Source organism: Salmo trutta, chromosome 21 (genome assembly GCF_901001165.1).
Source record: "Salmo trutta chromosome 21, fSalTru1.1, whole genome shotgun sequence".
NCBI lineage: Eukaryota > Metazoa > Chordata > Actinopteri > Salmoniformes > Salmonidae > Salmo > Salmo trutta.
The window spans coordinates 37234396-37246930 of NC_042977.1; the positions used below are offsets into that span (position 1 = coordinate 37234396).

At 34.5% G+C, this 12535-nt stretch overlaps 1 protein-coding gene across 1 annotated transcript in view; it reads right to left on the reverse strand.

Annotated features, from left to right (window-relative positions):
• The window catches only part of LOC115157357 (ephrin type-A receptor 4), a 62945-nt gene that overhangs the window by 18255 nt on the left and 32155 nt on the right, over window positions 1-12535 (reverse strand). The gene's annotated exons all lie outside the window — the stretch shown is intronic.

Below are 12535 nucleotides of genomic sequence, written 5' to 3' on the forward strand. Positions count from 1 at the left end.
AATACCTCCTCCTCTCTCTCTCTAATGCCCTCCCTCTCTCTCTCTCTCTCTCTAATGCCCTCCCTCTCTCTCTCTCTAATGCCCTCCCTCTCTCTCTCTCTCTAATGCCTCCCTCTCTCTCTCTCTAATGCCCTCTCTCTCTCTCTCTCTAATGCCCTCTCTCTCTCTCTCTCTAATGCCCTCTCTCTCTATTTCTCTCTCTCTAATGCCCTCCCTCTCTCTCTCTCTCTAATGCCCTCCCTCTCTCTCTCTCTAATGCCCTCTCTCTCTATTTCTCTCTAATGCCCTCCCTCTCTCTCTCTCTCTAATGCCCTCCCTCTCTCTCTCTCTAATGCCCTCCCTCTCTCTCTCTCTAATGCCCTCCCTCTCTCTCTCTCTAATGCCATCCCTCTCTCTCTAATGCCCTCCCTCTCTCTCTCTCTAATGCCCTCCCTCTCTCTCTCTCTAATGCCCTCCCTCTCTCTCTCTCTAATGCCCTCCCTCTCTCTCTCTCTAATGCCCTCCCTCTCTCTCTCTCTAATGCCCTCCCTCTCTCTCTCTAATGCCCTCCCTCTCTCTCTCTCTCTAATGCCCTCCCTCTCTCTCTATTTCTCTCTAATGCCCTCTCTCTCTATTTCTCTCTAATGCCCCTCTCTCTCTATTTCTCTCTAATGCCCTCTCTCTCTATTTCTCTCTAATACTCTCTCTCATGCTCTCTCTATATCTTTATTTTTCTAATGCTCTCTCTAATACTCTCTCTTTCTCTCCAATCCTCTCCTCTCTAATTCGCTCTTTCTTTCCCTCTGATGCCCTCACTCTTTCTCTCTCTTTCTCTCTTTCTCTCTTTCTTTCTTTCTTTCTTTCTAATGCGCCCTCTCTCTCTCTCTCTCTCTCTCGCTTTCTCTCTCTCTAATACTCTCTCTCAATCTTTCTTTTTCTAATGCTCTGTCTTTCTCTCCAATCCTCTCCCTCTCTTTCTCTCTAATTTGCTCTTTCTTTCCCTCTAATCCTCTCTAATGCTCTCTCCCTCTTTCTAATGCTCTCTCCCTCTTTCTAATGCTCTCTCCCTCTTTCTAATGCTCTCTCCCTAATCCTCTCTATCTCCTCTCTAATGCTCTCCGTCTCTCTAATGCTCTCTCTTTTTCTCTCTAATGCCCTCTCTCTCGAATGCTCTCTCTTTCTCTCTAATAATCTCTCTCTTTCTAATGCCCTCTCTATTTCTCTCCAATGCCCTCTTTCTTTCTCTCTAATAATCTCTCTCTTATGCTCTCTCTCTAATGCCTGCTCGCTTTATTTCTCTCTCTAATCCTCTCTCTCTTTCTCTCTAACGCTTTCTCTTTTTCTAATGCTCTCTCTCTCTAATACTCTCTAACGCTCTCTCACTTATGCTCTCTCTCAAATTCAAATTCAAGCTGCTTTATTGGCATGAAAAACATTGTGTCAATAATGCCAAAGCAACAATGTATACAATAAACATTGTAATAAAATAAAAAAATATAAAATGGTAGTAAATAATAATACACAATTAAAATAACAACAATATAGTAGAAATGTAATAAATATAAAAAGCTAAACATGGAAAATGAAACTTTAACTTATAACTAAATAACGGTCATCTTCACCATTACATCAGTACTACAACTACCATCATCATTACTACCACCACCACCACCACCACCACCACCACCATCACTAAACAGCTATCATTACCATCACCCTACTACCCATACCACTACTATTTGGAATGATAAACAACAATAATAATAGCAAAGTAATACCAATAATAGTAATAATAAGTAAGTTACTATTTACTAGGCTGATATTATTATTCAGTGTCTCAGGCTATGGCAGACAAATACATATTGCTCCTTCGCCCATGAGTATTTTTTGTTTTTCCTCTGGGTTTAATAAGTTAAAATTTGGATTAAATGTAGTCATTTCTGTGAAAAATGAATATCTTGGTGAGGAATATTTCTCAAAGTAAAGGAGAAAGTTCATCTCTGTCTCTACCTCCCCTGTCGTGCAGTGACCACATACACGCTCCTCTTTGGGTCGCCATATATTTTTATGTCTGCTGGTTTCTATTGCCAATCGGTGGTCACTCAGCCTGTACTTGGTAAGGATCTGTCTCTGCCAGGTGGTCACTCAGCCTGTACTTGGTAAGGATCTGTCTCTGCCAGGTGGTCACTCAGCCTGTACTTGGTAAGGACCTGTCTCTGCCAGGTGGTCACTCAGCCTGTACTTGGTAAGGATCTGTCTCTGCCAGGTGGTCACTCAGCCTGTACTTGGTAAGGATCTGTCTCTGCCAGGTGGTCACTCAGCCTGTACTTGGTAAGGACCTGTCTCTGCTTCGTATCTCTGACAGAGTAGAGATAATCAGCCAATTCATATTCTCTGTTTAGGGTCAGATAGCCATTTAGTCGGCTTTGGGATTTTGTTTCGTTTTTCAAATGTTGTAAATATGAGTCCTTTGATTGGTTCATGATTTTGTTTATTTTAATTATTTATTTTGAAGCTGTGCTGGTGTCAGCTTGGTTGGTTAGGTCCAAGACCAGCTGACTAAAAGGGCTCATTTCTGGGCTCAGCTCTTGGGTTTGAAGTGCTTTAAATTGACTTGAATTTGGACTTGAATTTAGATGTAGCCAAAATTATGATCTTTTGAGAATTTTCATTACCACTGGAAAGCGGCCCAATTCTGCCCTACATGTATTAGTTGGTGTATTTCTCTGGACTTGTAGAATTTTCCGACAGAATTCTGCATGTAGGGCTTCAATTGGATGTTTGTCCCACATATTAAAGTCCAGTTTATTGAGTGGCCCCCAAACCTCACTTCCGTAAAGAGCTATTGGTAGGATTACACAGTCAAATATTTTGATCCAAATTCTAATTGGGATGTTGATATTGAATAATTAAATTTTTATTGCATACAATGCTCTGCAGGCTTTTTCTTTGAATGCCTTCACTGCCATATTAAAGTTTCCCGATGCAGATATGGTCAGACCAAGGTATGTGTATTTTTTTGTGTGTTCAGTTATGGTGTTGTTCAGGGTGAATTTATATTTGTGTTTCTGACATCTGTTTTTTTTTGGGTGAAAAATCATGAATTTAGTTTTTTTTTAAAATTTACTGCCAGGTCCCAATTATGGCAATATTGCTCTAGAATGTTAAGGTTCTGTTGAAGACCTTCTTTGGTTGGTGATAGAAGTATCAAATCATCAGCATATAGCAGGTATTTTACCTCTTGTGTCAAATAGTGTGAGTCCTGGGGCTGGAGAATGGTCCAACATGTCTGCTAATTCATTGGTATAAATGTTGAAAAGATTTGGACTCAAACTGCAGCCTTGTCTCACACCTCGACGTTGTAATAATAATTCTGTTCTTTGTTTTTAGATTTTTATTGCACACTTGTTTTCTGTGTACATACATTTTACTAAGTCATACATCTCACCACCAAGCCCACTTAGGAGAATTTTGTAGAATAGCCCTTCAGGCCAAATAGAATCGAATGCTTTTTAAAAGTCAATAAAGCAATCAAAGATTTTGCCCGCTTTTTTTTTGGTGGACGTGTTTATTAATTAGTGTGTGTAGGTGTATATATGGTCAGTAGTGCGATGGTGTTTATTAATTAGCGTGTGTAAGGTGTATATATGGTCAGTAGTGAGATGGTTAGGGAGAAAGCCAATTTGACATTTACTTATTACATTTTTTTCTTGAAGAAAGGTTTGAATTCTTGAATTCAAAATGCTACAGAAAACCTTTCCCAAATTGCTGTTTATGCAAATTCCCCTGTAATTATTGGGGTCTGATTTGTCTCCACTTTTGTGGATAGGGGAGATGAGCCCCTGGTTCCAGACATCAGGGAAGCAGCCAGAAGTTAAAACCATGTTGAAATATTTAAGCACAGCATTTTGCAACTCAGGTGTGCATTTCATTTCTGATTTTATCTCTCTCTCTAATCCTCTCCATCTAATCCTCTCCATCTAAAGCTCACTCTCTAATGCTCTCTCATGCTCTCTCTAATGCTCTCTCTCTAATGCTCTATTGCTAATGCTCTCTCTTTCTTTCTCCCTAATCCTCTCTCTCTAATCCTCTTTTTCTTTCTCTCTAATCCTCGCTCTCTTCCTTTCTCTAATACTCTCTCTCTAATGCTCTCTTTCTAATGCTCTTCTCTGTAATCCTCTCGCTCTTTCATGCTCTCTCTCTCTAATGCTCTCTCTCTTTCTTTCTTTTTCTCTAATGCTCTCTCTTGCTCTCTCTCTCTCACTATTCCACATCTCTTGCTGCTGCCTCTCACACTGCTGCTGACATCGCCTCTCAATTCAATTGTTTACATTGCCAAAGCAAGTGAAATGGATAAACAAAAGTGAAATAAACTATAAAAAGTGAACAGTAAATATTACACTCACACAAGTTCCAAAGGAATAAAGAAATGTCAGAAGTCATATGTCTATTTACAGTGTTGTGACGATGTGCAAATAGTTAAAGTAAAAAAAGGGAAAATAAATAAATATAAATATGGGTTGTATTTACAATGGTGTTTGTTCTTCACTGGTTGCCCTTTTCTTGTGGCAACAGGTCACAAATATTGCTGCTGTGATGGCACACAGTGGTATTTCACCCAATAGATATGGGCCCTCCTTGGTTGGGGACAGAAGCACCTGATCATTAGCAAACAGTATTCATTTGACTTCAGATTCTAGTAGGGTGAGGTCGGGTGCTGCAGACTGTTCTAGTACCCTCGCCAATTCGCTGATTTATATGTTGAATAAGGTGGCTGCATCCCTGTCTCACCCCACGACCCTGGGGAAAGAAATTTGTTTTTTTGCCAATTCTAACCGCACACTTGTTGTTTGTGTACATGGATGTTATAATGTTGTTGTTTTTCCCCCAACACCACTTTCCATAAATTTGTATAGCAGACCATGCCAACTTGAGTCAACAAAAGCATGAGAAGACGTTGCATTTGTTTTGGTTTGTTTTTTTGTTTATCAGTTAGGGTGTGCAGGGTGAATACGTGGTCTATCGTACGGTAATTTGGTAATTAGCCAATTTGACATTTGCTCAGTACAGTGGTTTCTCCTTTAAAAGAGGTGAGCTTGTCCGCGGGACTTAGAGGTACCCAGCGTCATGGCTTCATTGCTTCAGACCACCACTAGGGGGAGTTAGAGCATTCATTATGCATTTGGGTCCCAAGGTTTTTATATAACCAATCATATCGAGTGGTTCCAATGACGAATTTGACACGAGCCACCCGTCCCTCGTGACTTTCTTCAGCAAAGATGGCTGACAAAACATTAGGGTGGAAGCAAATGTAAGTAATTATAACATAACGAGTCAAGCAAAAAAATTACACTTGAGAGGAATATGTTAGTTAACGAAGAGACAAATGATTGTGCATATTTTTTTGTCATAAAGTTAATTTACGAAAATCGCTATTTATCAAGTTAGCCGACTAGCTAACATTAGCCAGCTAGCTAGCTGGTGTTATTACATGAGTATGACATTGCAATTCGTGTTGTTTAATGTTTTAGGGACTCCTGAGAAAACCAGCAACAGTGGGAAACAGTGGATGTAAAGAATCTAGCTATCTAAAGCATTTACTGCAAATTGAATGTACAATTGTGTAAGCTTGCCTTTCCATGGAATGCACTATAAGTAACATAGCTAGCTAACTATTTACTTGCTTATTGTGTAGTGGAGGATAAAAATAACTATGCCTATGGATGTGCAGTACTTTTAAAGGAGGAATCACTGTACATTGTTTTCACTGAGGAAATGCTGTTAATGATAATGCAGAGGATTTTCCCAAGGTTGCTTTTGATGCAGATCCCAAGGTAGTTATTGGGGTCAAATTTGTCTCCACTTTTGTGGATTGGGGTTAACAGTCCTCTCTCTCTCTCTCTCTCTCAAACACAAAGGAATGCTTTAAAGATTGTTATTGTTTTTTATAGCTCAATTAAGCTCTGATAGCATAAAAACCCGCACACACAGACACAGGTGTGAGGGGTGGCGAGTCCTCTTCTGGCCGTGCCGGGTGGAGATTATAAGAGTGCATCAAATCAAATGTTATTAATCGCATACACATATTTATCTGATGCTGTTGCAGGTTTAGTGAAATGCTTGTGTTCCTAGCTCCAAAAGTGCAGTAATGTCTAACAAAAATGTCCATTAAGGCTGACTCATTCTTCAAGATATTCAAACGTTCATAGACGACCAGCAGGGTTAAATAATAATCACAGTGGTTGACGAGGGTGCAACAGGTCAGGACCTCACAAGTAAATGTCAGATGGCTTTTCAAAGCCAATAATTCAGAGGTTGAGACAGCAGGTATAGTAGAGAGAGGGGGAGAGAGTTTATGGCTGCACATCCCTTTCCTATTCTCTCCCTCTCTTTCAGTCACCTGCCCTCTGTTTAATGGAGAGAAGAGGGAGGAGGGCAGGGTGGGATGGAGACAAAGCCAGCTCACAGCATTGTGTCCTGTCTTCCTGCTACACCTCAATAGCTCACAGTGTGCCAAAATGTATGCCAGTATGGTTGTATGTGTGCCAGTGTGTTTGTGCATGTGTGTGAGTATGTGAGAGACAGAGATTGTGTGTGTGTGTGTGTGTGTGTGTGTGTGTGTGTGTGTGTGTGTGTGTGTGTGTGTGTGTGAGAGAGTAAGTGTGTGTGTTTTTTTTCCATGTCAATGGCAGGTCAGGTATCGCGTGACTCCTAGATTGACAGCTCCGGGGTCATCCATCAGACTCAGAGACAGGAGACCCGCCCCCTGATAAGATCCTGCAGGGCAGGAATGCACACAGTGACAGAGGAGGAAGGACAGTAGATACACACACACACACACACACACACACACACACACACACACACACACACACACACACACACACACACACACACACACACACACACACAAAACAGTCAGTTTCTTGGCTTTTGTATCCAATCTCCTGATGAGAGCAGCTGAAGCTGCCAGCCAAGCATGTAGGGGGGAGACAACCAGGCCTCCAGTATCCGGTCTGGAGTGTGAAGTCATGAGCTCTGCTGGTCGGCTACTGTGTTGCAACCTAGCCGGGCCAAAAGCCCTGGTCTGCACTAGAAAGCCTAAATAAATTGCGATCGGCAGATTTTTTTTGGATGTGGTTTTGGCCTTTAAAATTAGTTTATGATCAAGTTCGAACCCCACAGTGAACTATGTTAAAGTTCGCTACAAAATTTGATATTTAATTAAATAGTGGTGCGTTCTAACTACTAGATATTTAATTAAATAGTGATGCGTTCTAACTACTAGATATTTAATTAAATAGTGACGCGTTCTAACTAGTAGATATTTAATTAAATAGTGATGCGTTCTAACTACTAGATATTTAATTAAATAGTGATGCGTTCTAACTAGTAGATATTTAAATAAATAGTGATGCGTTCTAACTAGTAGATATTTAATTAAATAGTGATGCGTTCTAACTACTAGATATTTAATTAAATAGTGACGCGTTCTAACTACTAGATATTTAAATAAATAGTGATGCGTTCTAACTACTAGATATTTAATTAAATAGTGACGCGTTCTAACTACTAGATATTTAATTAAATAGTGATGCGTTCTAACTACTAGATATTTAATTAAATAGTGACGCGTTCTAACTACTAGATATTTAATTAAATAGTGATGCGTTCTAACTACTAGATATTTAATTAAATAGTGATGCGTTCTAACTACTAGATATTTAATTAAATAGTGATGCGTTCTAACTACTAGATATTTAATAAAATAGTGATGCGTTCTAACTACTAGATATTTAATTAAATAGTGATGCGTTCTAACTACTAGATATTTAATTAAATAGTGATGCGTTCTAACTACTAGATATTTAATTAAATAGTGATGCGTTCTAACTACTAGATATTTAATTAAATAGTGATGCGTTCTAACTACTAGATATTTAATTAAATAGTGATGCGTTCTAACTACTAGATATTTAATTAAATAGTGATGCGTTCTAACTACTAGATATTTAATGAAATAGTGATGCGTTCTAACTACTAGATATTTAATTAAATAGTGACGCGTTCTAACTAGTAGATATTTAATTAAATAGTGATGCGTTCTAACTACTAGATATTTAATTAAATAGTGATGCGTTCTAACTAGTAGATATTTAATTAAATAGTGATGCGTTCTAACTAGTAGATATTTAATTAAATAGTGATGCGTTCTAACTACTAGATATTTAATTAAATAGTGATGCATTCTAACTACTAGATATTTAATTAAATAGTGATGCGTTCTAACTACTAGATATTTAATTAAATAGTGATGCGTTCTAACTACTAGATATTTAATTAAATAGTGATGCGTTCTAACTACTAGATATTTAATTAAATAGTGATGCGTTCTAACTACTAGATATTTAATTAAATAGTGATGCGTTCTAACTACTAGATATTTAATTAAATAGTGATGCGTTCTAACTACTAGATATTTAATTAAATAGTGATGCGTTCTAACTACTAGATATTTAATTAAATAGTGATGCGTTCTAACTACTAGATATTTAATTAAATAGTGACGCGTTCTAACTACTAGATATTTAATTAAATAGTGACGCGTTCTAACTACTAGATATTTAATTAAATAGTGACGCGTTCTAACTAGAAGATATTTAATTAAATAGTGATGCGTTCTAACTACTAGATATTTAATTAAATAGTGATGCGTTCTAACTACTAGATATTTAATTAAATCGTGACGCGTTCTAACTAGTAGATATTTAAATAAATAGTGATGCGTTCTAACTACTAGATATTTAATTAAATAGTGAGGCGTTCTAACTACTAGATATTTAATTAAATCGTGACGCGTTCTAACTAGTAGATATTTAAATAAATAGTGATGCGTTCTAACTACTAGATATTTAATTAAATCGTGACGCGTTCTAACTACTAGATATTTAATTAAATAGTGGTGCGTTCTAACTACTAGATATTTAATTAAATAGTGACGCGTTCTAATTACTAGATATTTAATTAAATAGTGACGCGTTCTAACTACTAGATATTTAATTAAATAGTGACGCGTTCTAACTACTAGATATTTAATTAAATCGTGACGCGTTCTAACTAGTAGATATTTAAATAAATAGTGATGCGTTCTAACTACTAGATATTTAATTAAATAGTGAGGCGTTCTAACTACTAGATATTTAATTAAATAGTGACGCGTTCTAACTACTAGATATTTAATTAAATAGTGATGCGTTCTAACTACTAGATATTTAATTAAATAGTGATGCGTTCTAACTACTAGATATTTAATTAAATAGTGACGCGTTCTAACTAGAAGATATTTAATTAAATAGTGATGCGTTCTAACTACTAGATATTTAATTAAATAGTGATGCGTTCTAACTACTAGATATTTAATTAAATAGTGATGCGTTCTAACTACTAGATATTTAATTAAATAGTGATGCGTTCTAACTACTAGATATTTAATTAAATAGTGATGCGTTCTAACTACTAGATATTTAATTAAATAGTGATGCGTTCTAACTACTAGATATTTAATTAAATAGTGATGCATTCTAACTACTAGATATTTAATTAAATAGTGATGCGTTCTAACTAGTAGATATTTAATTAAATAGTGATGCGTTCTAACTACTAGATATTTAATTAAATAGTGATGCGTTCTAACTACTAGATATTTAATTAAATAGTGATGCGTTCTAACTAGTAGATATTTAATTAAATAGTGACGCGTTCTAACTAGTAGATATTTAATTAAATAGTGATGCGTTCTAACTACTAGATATTTAATTAAATAGTGATACGTTCTAACTACTAGATATTTAATTAAATAGTGATGCGTTCTAACTAGTAGATATTTAATTAAATAGTGATGCGTTCTAACTACTAGATATTTAAATAAATAGTGATGCGTTCTAACTACTAGATATTTAATTAAATAGTGATGCGTTCTAACTACTAGATATTTAATTAAATAGTGACGCGTTCTAACTACTAGATATTTAATTAAATAGTGATGCGTTCTAACTACTAGATATTTAATTAAATAGTGATGCGTTCTAACTACTAGATATTTAATTAAATAGTGATGCGTTCTAACTAGTAGATATTTAATTAAATAGTGATGCGTTCTAACTACTAGATATTTAATTAAATAGTGATGCGTTCTAACTACTAGATATTTAATTAAATAGTGATGCGTTCTAACTACTAGATATTTAATTAAATAGTGATGCGTTCTAACTACTAGATATTTAATTAAATAGTGACGCGTTCTAACTACTAGATATTTAATTAAATAGTGATGCGTTCTAACTACTAGATATTTAATTAAATAGTGATGCGTTCTAACTACTAGATATTTAATTAAATAGTGATGCGTTCTAACTACTAGATATTTAATTAAATAGTGACGCGTTCTAACTAGTAGATATTTAATTAAATAGTGATGCGTTCTAACTAGTAGATATTTAATTAAATAGTGATGCGTTCTAACTAGTAGATATTTAATTAAATAGTGATGCGTTCTAACTACTAGATATTTAATTAAATAGTGACGCGTTCTAACTAGTAGATATTTAATTAAATAGTGATGCGTTCTAACTAGTAGATATTTAATTAAATAGTGATGCGTTCTAACTAGTAGATATTTAATTAAATAGTGATGCGTTCTAACTACTAGATATTTAATTAAATAGTGATGCGTTCTAACTACTAGATATTTAATTAAATAGTGAGGCGTTCTAACTACTAGATATTTAATTAAATAGTGAGGCGTTCTAACTACTAGATATTTAATTAAATAGTGATGCGTTCTAACTACTAGATATTTAAATAAATAGTGATGCGTTCTAACTAGTAGATATTTAATTAAATAGTGATGCGTTCTAACTACTAGATATTTAATTAAATAGTGATGCGTTCTAACTACTAGATATTTAATTAAATAGTGATGCGTTCTAACTACTAGATATTTAATTAAATAGTGATGCGTTCTAACTACTAGATATTTAATTAAATAGTGATGCGTTCTAACTAGTAGATATTTAATTAAATAGTGATGCGTTCTAACTACTAGATATTTAATAAAATAGTGATGCGTTCTAACTACTAGATATTTAATTAAATAGTGATGCGTTCTAACTACTAGATATTTAATTAAATAGTGATGCGTTCTAACTACTAGATATTTAATTAAATAGTGACGCGTTCTAACTACTAGATATTTAATTAAATAGTGACGCGTTCTAACTACTAGATATTTAATTAAATAGTGATGCGTTCTAACTACTAGATATTTAATTAAATAGTGATGCGTTCTAACTACTAGATATTTAATTAAATAGTGATGCGTTCTAACTACTAGATATTTAATTAAATAGTGATGCGTTCTAACTACTAGATATTTAAATAAATAGTGATGCGTTCTAACTACTAGATATTTAATTAAATAGTGATGCGTTCTAACTACTAGATATTTAATTAAATAGTGATGCGTTCTAACTAGTAGATATTTAATTAAATAGTGATGCGTTCTAACTACTAGATATTTAATTAAATAGTGATGCGTTCTAACTAGTAGATATTTAATTAAATAGTGACGCGTTCTAACTACTAGATATTTAATTAAATAGTGACGCGTTCTAACTACTAGATATTTAATTAAATAGTGACGCGTTCTAACTAGTAGATATTTAATTAAATAGTGACGCGTTCTAACTACTAGATATTTAAATAAATAGTGATGCGTTCTAACTACTAGATATTTAATTAAATAGTGATGCGTTCTAACTAGTAGATATTTAATTAAATAGTGATGCGTTCTAACTACTAGATATTTAATTAAATAGTGATGCATTCTAACTACTAGATATTTAATTAAATAGTGATGCGTTCTAACTACTAGATATTTAATTAAATAGTGATGCGTTCTAACTACTAGATATTTAATTAAATAGTGATGCGTTCTAACTACTAGATATTTAATTAAATAGTGACGCGTTCTAACTACTAGATATTTAATTAAATAGTGACGCGTTCTAACTACTAGATATTTAATTAAATAGTGATGCGTTCTAACTACTAGATATTTAATTAAATAGTGACGCGTTCTAACTACTAGATATTTAATTAAATAGTGATGCGTTCTAACTACTAGATATTTAATTAAATAGTGATGCGTTCTAACTACTAGATATTTAATTAAATCGTGACGCGTTCTAACTACTAGATATTTAATTAAATAGTGACGCGTTCTAACTAGTAGATATTTAATTAAATAGTGATGCGTTCTAACTACTAGATATTTAATTAAATAGTGATGCGTTCTAACTACTAGATATTTAATTAAATAGTGATGCGTTCTAACTACTAGATATTTAATTAAATAGTGATGCGTTCTAACTACTAGATATTTAATTAAATAGTGACGCGTTCTAACTACTAGATATTTAATTAAATAGTGATGCGTTCTAACTAGTAGATATTTAATTAAATAGTGATGCGTTCTAACTAGTAGATATTTAATTAA